Source organism: Helianthus annuus, chromosome 10, assembly GCF_002127325.2.
Source record: "Helianthus annuus cultivar XRQ/B chromosome 10, HanXRQr2.0-SUNRISE, whole genome shotgun sequence".
In the NCBI taxonomy this organism is placed as follows: Eukaryota; Viridiplantae; Streptophyta; class Magnoliopsida; order Asterales; family Asteraceae; genus Helianthus; species Helianthus annuus.
Genome location: NC_035442.2, coordinates 98,931,703 through 98,948,977, shown reverse-complemented (window position 1 = coordinate 98,948,977; position 17,275 = coordinate 98,931,703). Strand labels below are relative to the sequence as shown.

Here is a 17,275-nt window from a genome sequence, read left to right as displayed (position 1 = left end):
AAGGAGAAGAAGAAAGAAAAGTCTCCAGCAAAGCCAAAAGAGCCCTCACCGATTCCAGTTTCTACAGAATCCCAACCTCCGGCCTCATCCACATATGAGGCCATTACGGAGGACCCTCCTGTTAACAAGTAAAGTTGTTTTAACATAACCACCGCCTGAACCGACTGCAGATGAAGCTGCACGTGATCCAGTAACTGAAGCTGAAGAATGAAAGATCTTTCAAGTATGTAACGATCTAGGGGGATACTATTAGAGCATTTGAGATCATTGGTACTTGTTTTAGATAGTTCTGGATTGTTTTGTTTAAGTCTATTAGCTTTTAGAAAGTTCAGGGGTCATTTATGTAATATTTAGATAGTTAACAGCCAGACTTGGCGTATTTAATATGCCAGCGTATTTAATAAATACGCTGGCTAGTCAGTGTGTATATATATCAGTGACTTTCTTGCTGATCATTGTGCTTAATCAGATTTCGAGGTGCTTGTAATTGATTATATCTTTTGGGATTACTAAACAACACTTGTTGTTAAGATCCAAACCAAAATCTTCATCTTCATCTTTGATCTTTCTTCACTTGTACACATTCAATCACCTAATCAGTAGGTGTTTGGATGATAACAATCAAACCACTGTGATCCGGATAGTGTTTGGGATCTACAATATATATATATATATATATGGAGAGGATCATGAGAAAACTATATATAAATGAGAAAAGTAGAAAACTAACTAAAAAAACCTAAAAGAGCTAAAAAAACATACCAAATTTTTTTTACAATTTTTTTATAAAAAAATCGATATTTTATATATATAAAAAAATTTTAAAAAAAATAAAACTTGTACTGCACATGTGCATTATATGTGTACTACACATATGCATTACATGCTAAAAATTAATTTTTTGAGTCTAGTTTAGCTTTTAGGATTAGGTTTTTTGAAGGTTTAGGATTAGGTTTTTGGGTGTGGGAGGGAGGGAGGGGGGAAGGGTGTTTAGGTTTTTTTCGGGTTTATGTTTAGGGTCTAGTTTTAGGTTTTCGGGAAGGAGGGGGTGGGGGGTTTAGGTTTTTGGGGGGTGGGGGTTAGGCTTTTGGTGGGAGGGTGAATTTAGGATTTTGGGGGGTAGGGGGTTAGGTTTTTGGGGGGTGGGTTAAGTGGTTTGGGCTTTCCGTAATAGTGCACATATGCAGTACAACGTTTTTTTTTTTGAAAAATTTTTTTCATACATAAAAAATAGCGATTTTTTTATAAAAATTTGTAAAAAAAAATGGTATGTTTTTAGGCTTTTTTATTTAGTTTTTTGGTTTTCTCATTTAAACTAGTTTTCTCATGATTCATCCCCTATATACATATATATATATATATATATATATATATATATATATATATATATATATATATATATATAATTGGAAGGTAATGATGTGTAACACTCGTCTTAAATCATTGTTATTTTATTTATAAAATAAGGGCTTTTTAAAACAAAACGCAAACTTAGCAAAACATAGTTAAGTTACACAAGTTTAGTGGGTCAACATAAGCGACCACTTAGTTCGAAGTATTCACAACTAACAGAGTTTACAAAAAAACATCATTGTTTAGACAAGTTTAGATTAGTGCGGAAGCTTCAAAAATGGTGTTCGGTTCTTGATTTCACGCTTGATCGGCATCCGAAACTAACGAGCAACACCTGAGGTCAAAACCACGCAAATAATTAGTTTTGACTATATTAACCGAGCCTAGATGAGCCCTAATGACAATACACGACAAAAAATATTAAAATTTTGCATTTATGTCCGTCGTGCCACTCGTCGGACTTGTTCAAACCCTTCGCGTGCCGCAGGAGGCCCCGCGTGTCGCGCCAGTCCTTTATGCCCCCGTCGCGTGGCACGGGGGAGAGTGTTTTCCAGCAGGTCCAGTTTCTGGACCTGCATTTTTGCCCAGCTCTGAAATTTGCAAAAATTCCAACTTTAAACCATCATAACTTTTTACTCGGTTATCCGTTTTGGTCGATTCTTTTTCCTATGGGTCCATAACAAAATTTTGGATCCGACTATGTAAATTCAACATCACGGAAACCAAATTACCAATGATTGGTTCACAATTTCCTTATTTCGATTATCCGGTTCATTAGCAAAAAGTGCATAACACCACTTTTCAGTTCTTAAGACCTTTTAGACATAGTTACTCAATTCCCCGGGCTTATAAGCTTAGCGTACTTGCGCCATTCCATGGCTTTGCGTTCCCTTAGAACTAAATGCTTATTCTCTCGGAATTCAAGCATTCCGTTTCAAGCGACACTTTCAGTTGACTTTTTTTGTTTGACCCGTTATCCCGGATTTTTGTAAACATAATTTAACATAGCCAATTCATTGGCGTAATACAATCCAACCCTTAACAAAGTGTGAGACTTTCAAGTCTCTACTTGCATGATCCTTCTAAAAGTATCATTTCGACCTGTTTGGCTATCTAGTGAAAACCATCACTTTATTGACAAACCAAATCCGCTCCTAACCTTTATTTTGACCCGTTTGATGGTCGGGTGAACTTCACCACTTTAAGACACATCAAACGCATCTATCACACTATGACTCCATTTATACATTAAACCCAAACATATATGCACAATCTAACGAGACTAAAATCACGTACCTTTAGAGCACACCCTTCAATCGTGTATCCCCTCCGGCTTGTCCGCTTGACGATCTGGATTCTTTGCCTAAAGAGTTCAATTCATAACCTATTTAGAACTCTTTTCATAATCATTAACGCATCATTCATTATAATATTCAAATCTCCATTTTTATCAAATCTTTAACTTTTAATCCTCACTTGGGCGTTTTAACAAACACCTAGCGGGTCCCATTTTCACATAATCAATACCAAGTTCATGACTCGTTATTTTCATCTAAATCAACTTCAGTTAGGCAATTCTACACATATTTTAACATCAATATTTCAGAAATTACCTCATAAATTCAGATTTCACTAGAACAAGAATCTTAATCCTAGTGTTTATCAAGTTCTACTAACTTATTAATCACCCACTATGGTGATTATGAACCTTACAAATACCATGCAAGATTTTCACAAGAAATCATTTAGGGTTTATCCCTAGACACCATATCACTTCTAATTTCATCCATGCAAGACATAATCAAGCTCAATTTCAGTTTTTCACAATTAACCTAGGATTTAAGATGAATCAAAACATCAAGATTTTGCATACCTTATGATCCCTTCAACTAGGTGATCACTAATTTGTGCTTGAAAATCGATTTGGACTTGATTAAGACCTTCAATTGAGCAATTTTGTGGAAGCTAGGGTTTGGTGAGGAGCTTTTGTCGCCCCCTGCGTTTTCTGGTCGACCAGACACACCTCTTGTGTGTGTTTGGTTTGTTTTAATTTGTTTTAATTAAATTAAGTTTCAAGTTCTACAACATAAGTCCCTCCACTTTTATTTAGTTTATAATTTAGGCTTTTTAGTTCATTCATGAGTTACTACAAGACTCCTAACTAACTAGGTTATTTATTTCCTAGTTAGTTTATACTTGTAATTATGTACTTTATAATTCTAATATAAAGTTTTATAAATTTCGGGGTGTTACATGATGAATAGTAATTTGATTTTTATAATAATATATATAGTTTTTTCGTATTTTCATCATTTCAATATTACAATTTATTATTATTATATTTACTTTCAACCTTAAACATATTCATTAAATCCTAACTTTTTATGATTTTCTTTTTTTAATATTGTTGATATTGTATGAACAACATTGGTACTTGTACCGTATGACATCGGTATAGTTTTTTATTAGTAACGTAATCATATGCCTATTATTATGTACTATTCGACAAAATTTTTACTCAAATGGGTAATATATAGTTGATTTTTTTATCATCACAAATCAAATATATACCGACTATACAATCATTGGTATTCAAACTAGTACATATTAAAATACATATGTCACTTTAGTTTTAAAAAATATATATTTACTATAAAGACTTTAATATAGTAAGATTGAGTTATTTTCTCTGTATTTTTCTATCTATAGGAAAATAAAAGAGCTAAATACTATTTTAGTCCATGTGTTTTAGGCCATTTTGTTAGTTTAGTCCAAAAGTTTGAAACGTTGCCATATTAGTCCAACTAGTTTTAAACGTCGCCATTTTAGTCCAACGGGTTAACTCCATCCCTTTATTTCGTTAACTATAATGGCATTTCGGTCATTTTAAATGTAATTCTGTTAACTAGAAGGGCAATTTGACCATATAAAATGATCGAATTACCCCTCTAGCTAACATAAAAAATGAACGGAGTTAATCCAGTGGTCTAAAATGACAACGCTTGAAACTATTTAGACTAAAATGACAATGTTTTAAACCTTTGAACTAAACTGATAAAATGACCCAAACCTCATAAACTAAAATGACACTTAACTCAAAATAAAATTTAGGTGCTGTGAATGCTTACATTCACCAGATTAGCAACAGGTGAATGGTTTAATTTACTTTGTTTTAATTATAATTTTTTATCTATTTTACCATTGAATGCTTACATTCACCAGATTAGCAATAGTTGAATGGTTTAATTTATTTTGTTTTAATTTTAATTTTTATCTATTTTATACCATATATAATATATCAGTTTTAACTTGTTTAATAGTTTCCTACTTTGATTTTTCTTAGATAACTTACACTTGTTAACTTTTTAAAATAATTAAATATATATTTGTGTTTAGTGTTTTCTTTATAAGTTTTGTTGAAGACAGGTTTGTGTTTAATGGGTTGAGTTATAGTACAAAAGATTTAAAAAATAAGAAGTGTAAGAAGCCACTATTGAGTGATAAGTGTCATAAAAAGAATCAAGTGGGAAGTGTAATTTTGTCCACAAGAGGAAAATAATATGCACATGTAAGTCACATGTTGTTTTCCCCCCATTTTTCAAATGTCCGCAACTTTTTTACATATCATTTGTTTTTAAAAAAATTATACAATAAAATCGAATGTCTTTTTATCTTTAATATGAGTACCATATTGTTATTTTTTTTCAAAAAAAATTGAAATCCCAGTTGCGTATTACACAATGGACATGACGTAAAACACAATGGAAATTAGATCAAATAACACAATCAATGACAATAGATAAAGACATAATGAACAACAGATTAAAACACAATGACCATAACATATAACATAGTGGTCATAACGTACAACACAATAAGTGTCAAACTAAAAACAAACACAATTGATGACAATAGATAAAAGACACAATTGATGACAACAGATAAAAGACACAATGGAGAGTAGATTAAAACACAATGAACAACAAACTAAAAACACAATACACAACAAACTAAAACACAATGAACAAGAGATTAAAACACAATGGACAACATATTAAAACACAATGGATAACAAATCAAACACAATGACCAGAACCAATAACACAATGTATATAAAACCCAGATATAACATCATCTTCATTGTATCATATATTGTGTTATAGGTTCTTATAAAAACGCAATGGGTGTAGAACCCAAATTAAGATTGTGTTATAGGTTTTGATAATAACACGATATGTAGAAAACCTGGTAAAACGTAATGACCAAAACCCAGTTAAAAGACACAGTGCCGGAACACAATTTTATTTTATTTTTATATGACAATATGATACTTATATTAAAGATAAAAATACTCGTTATTGTGTAATTTTTTTATAAAAAAAAGTCGTATGAAAAAGTTATGGACATTTTAAATTAATGGGGGAATTGGCATGTGCCTTGCACGTGGAGAGAGAAAATCCATAAATGTAGGATTCCCTTTATGCTCTTCAATTATCTTTTTTTCCCTAAAACTAATCTCAACCCTTTAAATCTAAGATCAATGGATTAAAATCCTTCTTATTTATATTATCCTTTGTATTTGATCCTAATCCTGTGTTTAATATAGAGCATTGTTTTTTGTACCGTAGGCTCTATCATATCAAGTGTTGGTACTCATAGAATAGAATCGATGTCAACCGAACAATTTCGGTATCAGTATCGGTATTGTCGAAATCAATATTGGAATTTGATTTTATAGTTTTGATATATATATAAAACGTGATTTTACTTTCTAGGATATAAGATTTTACCTTTTGAGTTGCATCAAACAAGTTTTGTTTGATGAAACCATTCTAAATAATTTTTTTTATAATTTATCGAGTACCAGTACCGATTTTTGGTACCATACCGGTAATCAAACGAACTAAACTAATATCGGTTGAACAACATCAATACATGTATTGATAATGTTGGTATTCATTTTTATAGATTTCAATTGACGTAACATATTTTATTTCTTTTCAAATATTATGTTTTATAAAATTCTAAACATACCATTATGATATGTTTATTTTTATCTACATATTAGGGTGAGAGGGGCACTCCTCTCTTAGGGGAGTGACCTCCCTTACAAAAAACCAATTAGCACGCGTCACGTCAACTCCCCCCTTAACTCCCCCCACACCCTCAATTTGATGGCGGCACTCCTCTTTTGGGGGACTTGTTTTTTTTTTTTTGTTGTTGTAATTATGCATGTTTATAAATTAAACAAATATTAATAAAAATTAAATAAAATTTAATAAAAGACATTTCATTAAATTAAAAATAAAAATTACATTCAAACTAGAAAAATAAAAAAACAAACTACTCGTCGTCGGAATTCACTTCAAGGTGAGGTAGATCTAAACGTCCGAGATGCTCAACGAGATCGTGTTTTAGTCTCCAATGTGTTTCTTCGTCAATGAGCTCGCTAAAAGCTGTATCATCGAAGACGGGTTCGACTGGAGGATCTTGAATGTGTACCGGTGCTATCGCTCTTCCGTCGTCTTTTATAATCATGTTATGTAAAATAATGCACGTATACACGATGGACCTTATCTTTTTCACCGTTTTGGAACGCATTGGACGATTTAGTATTCCGCACTTCGCCTTTAACACACCAAACGCCCGTTCCATATCTTTTCTTGCGGCCTCGTGTTGCCTCTTGAACTTTTTTTCATTCGGGATGTGAGGATATGGAAAAGACTTCACAAACACGGACCAGCTAGGGTAGATCCCATCAGTAAGATAATACCCGCGTTTGTATAAGTGGTCGTTCACCTGAAATGGACAATTTGGCGCCGTTCCGTTTCGTTGAGTAAGAAATAACGGAGATTGTTGGAGCACGTTGATGTCGTTTTGTGAACCCGCCGGGCCACAAAAAGCATGCCAAACCCACAAATCTTGAGACGCCACCGCCTCTAACATAACTGTCGGGTATTGATAATCGCCTCTCATATATTGTCCACGCAATTCTGTGGGGCACATTCTCCAGACGAAGTGTGTACAATCCAGACTACCCAACATGATGTCTCTCCTCATGAGCCTGATATAATAGCGCAACGTCGTGGCTCGTTGGTCTACGTAAGAATTCACCGGCATACATTCTACAGACCGTCTCGTAGAAATAATCAAGGCACTCACGAGAGGTCCTTTCAGCCATATTTAAATACTCGTCGTTTTCGTCTGGTGGGTTACCGGTTGCAAGTTGTTTAATCGCAGAAGTAACCTTTTGCAACGCCGTGAAACTTTTCTTCATTCTCCCGTCCAAGCTCTCTTGAAATCACTCGTTATTCGCTTCCACGTCACTAACAATTTTTAGGAACAAAGACCTGGACATACGAAACCTCTGACGAAAAATATCGGCATTAAATTTTGGATTATCGACAAAATAATCGGCCATGAGTGTTTCGTGGCCTCCCACACGATCTCGACGGACAATTTTTTTTTACTAGACGATGCCGTGTCTAGTAGCTCCGCTTGTTGGATGAGATTTTGGAAGAAAATTAAACTACCATCGCTTGACGATGAATCTTCATCGTCGGGAAAGTCGGGCAGGGGAGAAAAAAAGGGGAACTTGGAATCCATTTTTTTAAAGATTGGTTAAAAAAATTAGATGAGTTGAATGGGTGAGAGTTGTTTTGGGTTTGAAAAATAAAAAGATTGAAGTGGTAATATTTATAGGGGTTAGGAATTTTTTTTTTTAATATATAACGTCTATATAGCCGTTTAAAATGAATCCCCTCATCGGTGAACACCCACTGCTCCCAATCCCTGATTAGCTTCCCTGCGTTGATGGCGACGGTGTTCCCGCTCATGCCTCCCCGCTAAATGCACCGGACACCCTTAATATGAATTTTGTTCGATACCAAACCCCCACAACACGTGTACATAATCTAAAATTAAATACATATTAAAGGTATTTTCGATAATGAAATGAAAAGAATGTTGTATAAATAGAAAAATATAGGTATTTTGGGGTAATGTATTTGTGTTGCCTTTTAAGATTAACAAAGTTAAAAATTTAAGAAAGAATATAATTAGAGCTTTCGAATTTGGTTTTGATAGCTATATTGTATGTTGTCTACTCAATCTCAAATAGTCGTATGTTTCTTTATTCTTTTGGTTCCATGACATCTTAATTAACCCAATATAAGGACATATATATTTTCATAATTATGATTATGTATCAATAAATAATTTCTTTATCCTTTTGGTTTCGCATATTAAATACTAGTTGATAGACCCATGTATTACATGGGTTTTAGGATACACACATAGAGTTGGTCGAGTTATTTGGAGAAATAAATGTGTTTTCCTTTTATATAAACTTGAATGAGTTTTTCTAAAATAAATATGTTATTGTTGAGGTTGGTTGCGTTTGAAGGACATAACCATTACATGTTTTAAATTATTTTTTATATTTCATATTATTTCTTGCATCACACATCATATATATAAATTTTAATATGAATACATATAAACCTAATATGAACTATACATACGAACTTATCTTTAACATCTGTGAAAACGATAATAACAAATTATATATTGTTTATACTTATCTTTAACATCTGTGAAAACGATAATAACAAATTATAAACATGATAAGGTTTTAAATTTTTTGTTACATCAAATAGTGATGGATGTATAAATTTTTTGTTATTACATCTTCTTTTGATAAATATGTCTTTACTAGGTTATCACCCGGGTGCTACCCGGGTTGGAGAAAACTATTAAGATAAATAAAGTGTACAAATAAAATAAAATACAAAGTCTCATATTAGTGATACAGTGGCTACACAATTTAAAGATAGTCGAGTCCCTTTGAAGATGCATATCCTTCGAGTTACCAAAACCTTTCCCTTAGTAAATTGAGTTCCCTCTAGAAAAAAAAGAACCAAATTATAAGTGTTTAAGTATATAATATAAACTTTAGTGTCGATACTATATAATATAACTTTGGTGTCGATACTAAGCTTGCCTAAGTAGTATTGCCTAGGTACTGTACCTTTTAAGTCAGTCTTGTACTTTGTCTCATATTTGTCGTCTTTTAAAATGTAAGGCATTTCATCTGTATATTAAGAGACCAAAAGATGTTGTAAAATATTTAAATAATATGTACATAAAAAATGCCAAAAAGCCACATGACTCACCCACAAAATTGACTGGTCAAAACTCGCAAGCAGCCACAATCGGTCTTCTCAACTCCTGCACAAAAAGAACTTGTTTTGGACTTGATTTAGATCATGCCGATTCAGGTTAAACTAATGTTGACTGAAACTTATGGTATTACCGATTACACACCTTTGGTTATGTAAAAATATTAAAAACATTGCACAAACGGGCAGGTGGTCAGAGAACTGTGACTCCCACCGAGTATATGACTTCTGATGGATCCCCTCCCCATACCACAGTATTCTGTCACACCTGCAATTTTAGATTCTCAATCAATGAACAACTTGGTTTATGTTTTATCTTTAACGGGTCAAATAAGAATTATGGCTAGAAAGCAAACATTTGATATATAAAATTTTGGGACATCCGTTGCGACCTGTAAAAAGTAGAAAAAAAAGCTGATTACCATGCTGGCGTTCGCCTTTTGCTCTTCGATTTTGTGGTATCACCAGTATACAAATCTGAATTCGAGTTCGAATCAGAATTCGAGTTCGAATCAGAATTCGAGTTCGAATCAGAATTCGAGTTCGAATCAGAATTCGAATTCATGTTCAAATTTCTATTTTTTAGTTTGACACATCATTTTGACCCTAACAAACTCTTTAACTTATGATTCATTATTTCGAACAGGTTCCAAACCTTCTTCATCATATGCAAATTCTTCTTGACGATGTTCGACTTTCTTATAAGTCTTTTATATGCATCTTCATATTATGGTCTTGATTTGTAGCAACTTTATTACCTACATTTATATATGTCACCATCTAAAAAATAGGAGAATACATATAACAATAATAATAAAAGAATAATATGTTGTATATTTGGTCTAGAACAAATAATTTTAAAGAAAGTAACAAACCTGGAACCCGAATTGGTAGTGGATTGTTGGTGGTATATGGGCATATACTGCAAGACCCGTGCTAAAGAGGAATACATCCTAGTAGCTTAATTCAGTTCCTTGATTAAAACCAAATATGAAGGAGTAGTTGATTCTGCAGTGCTTCCAGAAGTATATATTTGCGGCATACATAAGCATATATAGGATTATATACGCATACAAACTGTACATAAAAAAATGTTAATCAAGAGTTCAATAAAACATAAGCGGCCCAGGGGAATCATTTCTATTTCTTTTAAATAATACATCACCTGTAAAGAGGGAAAACATTGTCTATATACATGGAATGCTCCTTTCAAGTAGTTACTTTCCTTGCTTGTATAAGTAATATGATAACAATCGGTAGTGATATTGAGCAACCAGAAAAGAATCCTAAAAAAGTGGAACAAAATAACATTATACATATATGTCCCACACATTTTCTATACCAGCATGTAAAGAAAACAATTAAATTTTTCGCAAACCTCATCAGAGCTCCCAATGTAAGAATCGTCCACAGTTTTCATATATGACATCGCTGCCCGTCTTAATGCAATCTGCATTGCACCAGACCATTTACTAGAGAATGTAAAATCTACCATTGAAGGATTCACCTCTTGACTTTTACCCGCTCGATTGGCATGATCATCGAAATATTTTGACTTCAAACCGGTCAAAATCCGATACCTAAAACCTTTGTCTGACTTATCAAACGGTAAAAGGACAATTTTAATCATCGAGTAATATTAAAGTTACCATTTCAAGAAAACTATTACTCTTCGAACACTATAATGTAGCCATTTTTTTGTGTTGATTTTAGCGCTTTCAATTTGTGGCTTTCATTTCTTTAGATGCATCGATATATTAAATAATTCCATATAAATTAGAAGAAATTTTACTCATACAATTCACTTACATCATGAACTGTAGTTAACATAAGACCTTCAAAATTCTTCAGCTAGGACGCAATCATTCTATGTAAAAATGTTATAGAGTCGCATAATAAATGAAATTATATATATATTCCTAGAAAACAATATAATAAAACTAAAAAAATAGGGGAAAGATCACTGATTTTGGGATAATTTTGACTTGTTTTTTATGTCAGCTTCCCTATGGCCAAGTTTAGGAGTGTCAGTAGTAAGAATAATACCTTTGAATCCATTGTTTCAGAACTTTTCACCATCAGAGCATACATTTCACGTCTCTTGTAAACCTAAAAACAAATGCAAAACAATATAATATTTCACATTGAAATTAAAAAGTTGCTTGATGCAACAATGGAGTACATGTGTGGGGCATGACTTTTCTTTAACGGGTTCTCATGGTCACCCAAAGGAAAGAAAAAAAGAACGGAGGTATAAAAATTGCTTACATATAATTGAAAGAATCGAACAACATCGCAATTGGAAGAAACCTCCTCTATTGTCCATGAGACATGAAAGATAACCCTTGAGAAAACAAAATAAAACTAAGGTAATCTCAACAGAATAACTTGTAGTAGTGAACTTATAATCAAATTTCGATATCATAATACTTGTGAAAATGGTAATGTTCTCGCTTAGGCATGTATACTTTAAAAAAATGTATCCGTAACAGAAACAGAGAGAAGATTCGTAAACCTTTGATGAAGCAAGAAAACAAAACTAACCTTGAAAATAAAAAACAATACCCTAATCTGAGATGAAGTCCAAATTCAAAATGATTCATTAATTTTGGCACCTAACAAATAAAGAAAAAAATGAGACATTGAAATCAAACAACAAAAGAAACAAAATAATCAGATGTTTAAACATCTCAACTGATGAAATTGAAAACTTCATATAGTAAGAAATCGTGTTGTCTGGAAAGAACTCATCTTTAAATGTGCTGAAACTTACCCTCATCCCTCATCTCTCTTCTTCTCAATCTGGTGACTTGAAACAAAAAAATTCTGACACACTTAATAAACCCTTAATTCAGAAAAAATTAAAAGCTAACTTAGGCTCTTTTCTTTATCATCATCTAGGTGATGTTCAATTCATTGCAAAAACAAAAATCAAACCCTTAAAAAAAACAAATAAACAATATTAAGATGTGAAGAGTATGCTAGAAACACCCAGTAAGATGAAAATTACACACAATAACAAACTAATAATAAAGAATCAATCATTTTAGTTAAGGTTAAAATTAAAAAAACCAAAATTGAACGAAAGATTATTGAATCAAAGCTTACTTGAAAAGATTAACAGGTAAATTGGAGATGGGGATTACAACAACACCATCGAAGCCCACCTCCAATTTTACTTCAAGGCTTGCCATTATAACTCGATTTCTTGAAATCAAAATTGGTTATCAAAAACTAAAATCAACATAGATACAAACCCTATTTTCTAAACAGATTTGAGGATCTAAAACTAACTAACACCAACATTCTATTAAAACAACACAGGAAGCACAAAAAACTTACAGTTCGCCAAAATCCTAGATAGTTGAGGATCTGAACACAGTGCCGGAACCCAACCCTAGCAGTTACTTGTCTTCGGATTATCAGAACAATGTGACAAATTTGTAGACAGTGCCAAAACCCTAGCAAGTTGAGGAGAAACGCCGGCGTCGTGCCTCCGACACCGCCTCTGTCTCTCTCTCTCTCTCTCTCTTCTTGTCAAAACCCACCGTTCAAAAAAACAACAAAATTCTAAACAACTTTGAAAAAAAAACTGTAGTAGTTAAGAAACATATGGAGAATAAGAAATTGGAAGCAAGAATCACTGAAGATACCATATTATGTTGATTGTTGATGCGGTTCTTGGTGATTTTGAAGTCTTGATTCCTTGCGAATAGGAATGAACGACAGAAGAACGATGAGATAAAAATTAGGGTTTGTAAGGGAAGTACCATTACCACTGATTCACAAACGTAATAGAGAGGTAGAGAAGAAACGGCAGAGAGGAATCTAATTGAAAATGAAATTAGGGTTTGTGTGGTGGGGAAGAAGCCGTGAGTTTAGAAACAATATATACCCGGGTCAAAATCCGGATCCCTTGTCTGCCCATATAAAGAAAAAAAGACCCGAAATTTTGGAGCCAAAACCAAATTCTAGAGTGCCTATGGTGATGCCACATCATTTTCCAAGCCCTTATATCATGACACATCAGCCCTTATTTATCATGTTTATATATATATATATATATATATAGATTTATTAAAGTAGGGATATTATATTAAAGTATGGGTAAGTAGATAACTAATATTAATTATTAAGAATTAAGAATATTCAATAGATATAAATATGAATATAAGATTATTTCTAATATATATTAAATTCAATCATTTAATAGTTTTTATATTAATTTACTTATTATTATTTATTATAGAGTTGATGTAGCATAATAAATTGCCACATGGCATTTTGGTGAAATACTTTTTATAAGAGAATGTCATTTGGCATTAAAGTTACCCTTTCATTAGTATTTAGATTTATATATGAGAATATTTTATATCATAATGAACATAGACTTTTCAATGACTAAGATTTATTAATAAACTAGGGTATTTGTTCATGCGTTGTGGCGGTATGTTATTGCGGACATTTGATTGATATTGGATTATTACAGTTTCAATAAGATACATGCACTCGATATAGAAATCAATGTGTTTTGCATCAAACGGAAAAGATAAAAAAGAACACTGGTACCAGAACCGATGTTCGAACGGTATTGTCTATGGCCTTGTCGGTGGAGTCGACTTGGCCAGGGCACAAGGCGCTAAGTTGTTTGAACCTAGCGGTGAGACCAGTGTTGTCACTCCCTATTCGCCCGTAAATAGCATCGGGCTACACGCATTGAATACGTAAAGGTTGATTTCGGAGTATCAACCTTTTAGTCAGCTGAACATTAGGGGAGTCGGTATGGTTTGGGGAGTGGGTGGCGTTGACTTTGCTAACTATATCGGGGATAACCTTGGCCATGAACTTCATCATTTCCTTCTTGGACATCGACTCGGAGTTGGACTTGGAGTTCTTCTTTGAGTTCGAGTTATGGTTGGAAGACATCTATAAAGTTGAAATGAGGAAGGGATGAGACTTGATCATAATGTGTTTAGCATAAAAGAGATTCAATGTAAAACTTGGAGTGTCTCGGAACGAAACTAAGACTAATCCAAAGTGGTCGAAAATTCTTTCGAGTTAGGGAAACATGCTTTGGCCTAATAGGTAGAACACTCTTACCGAGGAGCGGTTAACGGCATTCACCCTTCCGGTTACTACATGCCCCTAGTCAATCGAAAATTCGAGACTTTGGCGGGATTGAAAATCGAGGAGTGGGACTAGTTACCAAGATGCGAGTTTCACCTCTAACTTGATAGCATCGTACCCGTAGTGTGGTTAGTACTTGCCGAATGAAATAAGGAAATAATTTTTCGTCTCATCGGTCAGGGTCCTCTAGATTTAGAATGGGAAATTCCCCATCAAGGTGTGGATTTCACTCCTAACTTTATGGTACAATTTCCTGAAAATCAGATAACGCGGATTTAGGGATTCACCAAAAATTATGGATTTTTACGCCTATTTTCACCTCTTCATGTGTATATTATGGTTACCTTAGGAAAGGCATGTATGATTTATGACAAAACAATAGATAAGAAGCAAAATAGGAGGAATTCAAGTATTTTAAACATGCAAATCAAAAATGGTCAAGTATGGGTACTTAAACTATAGACTAGGTCAAATCATGACAATTTTTCCTAATTCCCTACAGTTATGGCTCTTATACCAATCTATCACACCCTAACCGATGGAAGAAACATCGGAGTGAGACAAAAACGAGATTGCAAGAGACTTCATAACGACTATTTGCGACAAGTATTTAATAAACAATATTTCATTTCATTACTAAGGCAAAATACATTGTTTTGAAACTAATACAACAAGTTGAACAAAGAAAGAAAATACAACAACAAATACTAGATTAAAATGGGTTTCTAGTCATCCCACTAGATTCCGTTCATCGTCATCATCATCAATTTCCTGCAATACGTATTAAACTACATGTCAACACATAAACCATTGGCGAGCATACAAGTTTGAGTATTATCATAAGTATAAATGTTTTAAACAAATCCACGTGGCATAATCATAATCTAAGAATTAACATAACAATACTAGCATGCAACTTATAATTGTCAACCCAAAGTTTCCCGCTAGCATAATCTCGCCGTAGCAACGACAAGACCGTTTTGTTTAAATTAACATGACCTCAAGAATACGAGTGGTGCGTTAATCCTATAGCGCTATACATATTAAGGGAGGCTTGTACGAATTTAATGACAAAGTATTGTGCAAGAATGGCTTTCTAGCATGTATGTATTTCTAGACTATAAACGAATAAAGCGTGTATGTCCGATTCGCCTGTATGATTAAAGTGTTTGCGTATAAGTGTTTATGTGAGTTTAATATGTTATATATATATATATATATATATATATATATATATATATATATATATATATATATATATATATTACCCAAAAGTGATAAAATGAAAAAGGGGGTCATGTATACTCACGGTTTTGCTAGCTTTATGATTAACCGCGAATTGACGAGTTGTTGAGATTGGAACACCGAATTTACCCTACATTAGGGAAACGAAGGTCTGTGAGTATTCGGAGTTTGTAGAGAGTTCTGGATTTGGAATTAAGTATAAAAAGTATGTGTACACGAAAATATATCTTGTCTAAATACTCGTTTGGACACTATGTTTTATGTGTTTTCACGGGCACCGATTTGCCCATTAGAATCACAAATGAGGACTAAAGAACTAAGATAATATTATTGGACTATATTATTTGGGTTTAGAAGTGTAAGCCCACGGGCTCACTTTAGGTATTTAGGGTTTCATATTATTCTATATATTGTAACCCTTAATTGAATGGAATGCAATCAAGCCTTTCACTATCTTACATGGTATCAGAGCCAACCTAGGCTCTATACTGTTTCCGCTGCGTCACACACAATAACCAAACCCTAGCCGTCACCACTTGAGAAAAACCCTAGACAGGGCGGTGTGCCGCCACTACCGTTGTTGCCCTGTCCGGACACCGTTTGTTTTTTTTTTTCCTTTTTTTGGTTTTTCGTTCAACTTTCTTATTACCAGTTTCGAATAAAGTCCCGTTCGGTCAAAGATTCCAGCCAAAATTCCCAGTTACATGATGACCAACGAATGGCTATTTTATTCAGATCCACTTTTGGATGGTTAGCATAAGCATCCACTAGTGGAAACGTCATTCAACCGCTTGCTCCAACATCTTCAGATTTTTTTTTGGTGGATTGATTTTTTGGATGGCTGACATAAGCATCCATTAATTTGGTTTTGAGAGGAATTAATTCTCCCAGCTTGTTCCATTTTTGCCGACCACCAAATCGTTTCCTTACAATGACTCACAAGAACAACCACCCATTTGATGCTACCGAACCATCTTATTAATTCCGCTCTTCTAAGTCATTATTCGTGGTGCTTCTTTGCAGGACTACGGTCCCTCGCCGCTGGTTATTCCTCGAGCTGCGCCGCCTCGCAGATCTGACTACAGTCCTCTGGCGCCGTCTTTTTTTTATTGGGCCACTCCTTGTAGGACTACGGTCCTCTAGCCACCAGCCGAGCCGCTGTTTCTTTGTTATAGGACTACATTCCAACACAGCCTCACCGCTCGTTATCATCGCACCGCCTAACAGCATGCAGGACTACGGGATCATTCAAAATGTGAGAGATTATGGTCTTATAGAATATAAGATTATGGAGTTTGGTAGAATTCTTAGACCGTGATGGAAGATCGTACTTTTTTTAGGGTTTATTAGCCTGATTGTTTTTTTAAGCT

General features: G+C 33.8%; 2 long non-coding RNA genes across 2 annotated transcripts; both read right to left on the bottom strand.

Annotated features, from left to right (window-relative positions):
• Positions 1-9,154: 9,154 nt before the first annotated feature.
• Positions 9,155-9,735, bottom strand: LOC110882239. The gene is made up of 4 exons (XR_002560026.2): positions 9,679-9,735; positions 9,528-9,582; positions 9,383-9,445; positions 9,155-9,256 (listed from the first exon to the last, which is right to left on the bottom strand). It is a non-coding gene; the product is annotated as an uncharacterized LOC110882239 (long non-coding RNA).
• An 11-nt stretch (positions 9,736-9,746) lies between these two features.
• Positions 9,747-11,006, bottom strand: LOC118482966. The gene is made up of 3 exons (XR_004869381.1): positions 10,912-11,006; positions 10,189-10,819; positions 9,747-9,801 (listed from the first exon to the last, which is right to left on the bottom strand). It is a non-coding gene; the product is annotated as an uncharacterized LOC118482966 (long non-coding RNA).
• Between the last annotated feature and the right edge of the window lie 6,269 nt (positions 11,007-17,275).